Here is a 3,349-nt window from a genome sequence, read left to right as displayed (position 1 = left end):
TTTGCTGCAGTTACTGTCTTCAGTTGTAAGATTAATGTTTCAGTATTCCTGGGATGATTCATTTCATGTGTTTCAATAATAAGGACTAATCTGTAATCATGAGCAGTTTGGTTTAAATCTTATTTTTTCTCCGTAGTTTTTGACATTTCCTGATTGCGATCATACAAATAATTTCATAGCAGTTTTCCTGTTAATATTGTAGAGCTTCGCCATGCAAAGTACGAACAGCAAATTTAAACACATTTATATTTATACAAGCTGGTCTTTTCCCACATTTACATGATTAAAAGGTATCTGAAAATATTTTTGTGGGGGTTGTTGTTGTTTTGGTTTGGTTTTTATTACTATTATTATTTTCAAACTGCACAGTCAATAGAGCTCCAGATTTCTATTATGAAGTACCACAGTACTTTACTGTGTAGTGAGTGAACTATGGTAGACTAACTGGTCTAAAATACTCTAACATTAGAGAATTAAAATCATTGTGAAAACTGTTTTGCCTCTCATATACTGAGAAAGCTTATGGTTAAGTACTGGTAATACAGTCAGTAATGGTTTCTGGGGGAAAAGAACAAATCTAATATTGTAATTTTAAGTCTTTGAATCATTCTATGGAGTGTTTTCAGTCTTCCTGCTAGAAGACTTTATGTGTATTAAGATAGTGTTCTTGCACCTAGATCATGAGAACTTGTTTTCCTACCTGAAATTGCAGTTGTTAATTACAAAAGCATTTGCCATGCTTGAGAGATACTTCTGCATTTAAAAATACCATTATTTCATCCTACGTTGCTTATTCTGGTATATATTTATAATGATGTTATACTATAAAATGCATTTTCCCATTCTATATAAGACAGTCTTCAAGCAGACTGTTCTTTTGGTTTCTCTGAAAATGAATTTTTTGTCTATATATATTTTTTCCAGTAATTTTCTATTTCTTCTGTGGATTTTGTTTACCTGTAGGAAAATAAGTAAAACTATTTCAGCTGTACTGCTTTCCGTGGTGAGTACAGAAAATGGAGTATATAAGATATATAAGAATTCAGTTTAACCACTAGTTCTCAGAGGAATTCCACATTACAGATGAATCCTCAAAAATACTTTATAACCAAATGGAAATTAATTTACATTATTGTTCTACTTGGTAAAGTAATTTTTAAATGTTTATTTAAAGTATTTTCTTGAAAATATTACTTTGTAGTTAAGTTGCTAACTGCAAGTCAGTGGCCATATAATTATAACAAAGCTTAGACCTTATTACTACACAAAAGGTATACAGTACTTTTAATGCACAGTATCAATTCAGTTGTTTTATAGATGAGATCTTTGTTACAAACAAAATGCCAAATAATTTTCCTCTACTGTGTGCAAGTGTTGTAAATAAATCTTGAAAATTACTTATGCCAAGAGGTTGCTTGTGTGGTTTTTTTCTTTTGATGCTCTTTTTTGGAGGCCATACCATGCACAGGTCGAATAGGGAAGACTGTGGGCATTGATTCTCATGCAAACCTTGCTCATAAATCATGCTCCAGCTGGTACACATCTTTGTAAGTGTGCTCTCTCTGACTATCCTATTTATTGACCCCTTAGGAAGGGGGGAGTGGGAGAGGTGTAGTCACATTGCTGACCCTGGGGAGCCTGGAAACTAATTGCATCTTATTTCAGGTATTTCTGCATCCCTGCAGCCTCCCTTGAAGGTAACTCACTTTCAAGAACAGGAAACAGGGTGAACGCTTGGCAGCGGATGAGAGCAGCATGATTCTCCCCTGGCAAAAACCAGTGTTCCCTGCTTTTCCTGAGCTTCTGGCACCTGGTAGAATCAATGCAGCCACACAGAGCTCCTGTTCAAGCATGTGACCACCGAGGTTTCTGGCTGTGGTATGTATGAAAGGCTATTGCTGGAGCTGGAAAGTGATTGCAAGGAAGGCTGCAGGAGCTGTGAACAGATTCATAAACTACTCTGCAAGTGATTTTGTTGTAATTTCCTCAGTTTTACTCTCCTTGTCTATTTCTGCCTCTTTTCATACATCTGTCTATATCAGTTTGAAGAGTCAACTTATGTATTTCAAAAATTGAGCAAATTAACTTATCTCTTGGATAATTTCCTGGGTAAATTATGTAATATTACACTGAACATTGTATTAACCACGAATATGTGGGATTGTATCACAGTCAGCAGCATGAGAGTTAATATATTAGAAAAAAAGTATTACTACCAGACTTCAAGACTTTAGGTAAACTACGCAGCTTTAACACAAACACAGTAGAATCCTGATTTTAATTAATAAACTACAGCAACTTGCTCCAAGTTTTGATATAGAAAAGAAAAATGAAAAAAAAAGGAAAATGTGGTGTTCACCAGTCCCATTTCAGTCCAACTGCAAAGCAAACCCTTAATGATGGACTAAGACTTCTTCTCTGTTTAAAACTATATTCTTTGCACACAGAGGTGGCAAAACACGTGTTGTTACCAGTGGATCTTTCTCTGGCACGTGATGCAGTAGGAAATACTTTTCTGCTTTCAGTTCTACTGTCTTTCAGAAGAGGCACAACATCTGAGGGAAACCTGAACTTTTAAAATCAGTAAATGAGTGACTCTCCCTGACTCTGAAAATCAAATCATAGTTCTGAAGTTCTGGACTGCTGAGCTCCCTTGCATTTATCGCTCATTTTTTGAAGGGAAATATTGCTGTAATTTGCTTCCCACATTTCTTAGGTTAAAAGGAAAAAAAGAAAAAGGCAAAAAATCACTCTGCATTTCTGTTAGTGTTCAGCTAAAGCTGCAGTTTCACTCTGTGCAGAATTGAAACTCTTGTGCTCTTGGCTGAGTGACAGTGAGTTCCTGATATGAAAAAAAAATAAAACCAGCCTAGACCAAATGAAAAAGCAAAGCATCAGTACGTCTATTAAAATTTCTGAAGTTTGTAGGTGTAGACTGCAAAGAAGATCTGCAAGCACGCTGAGCTCCTGTCAAACATTACATGATTCAGTGACTGGACACTGTGCTTCAGAAAACCTGCTTTCAACCGAAGTGAATGGGAATTAAGTATCTCATGTTTTAGCAGTGTTCCAGTGTCATAGACCTGAAATATGGTTAGGTGCTTGAAGAAATCAACTTCAACAATCCAGCTCATGCCAAGTCATTCTCTATTTCACAATTAATTAAGTGCATTTGCTTTAGAATAAGGTGAATAATTATAAATGAATTGAAACTAACTTTCTCTTCTGGTGACAATCAAGCTGTGAAATATTCAGAGTGGAATAGCTAGTGTAAGATGTTTGCAATGAAGGTTTTTCCTCCTACCAGAAATGTGTTGAATGGCCTTGCTGAATGCAACAGGATTTTAGT

The sequence above is a fragment of the Patagioenas fasciata genome, chromosome 1, assembly GCF_037038585.1.
Source record: "Patagioenas fasciata isolate bPatFas1 chromosome 1, bPatFas1.hap1, whole genome shotgun sequence".
Lineage (NCBI taxonomy): Eukaryota > Metazoa > Chordata > Aves > Columbiformes > Columbidae > Patagioenas > Patagioenas fasciata.
This window is presented reverse-complemented; position numbering follows the sequence as displayed.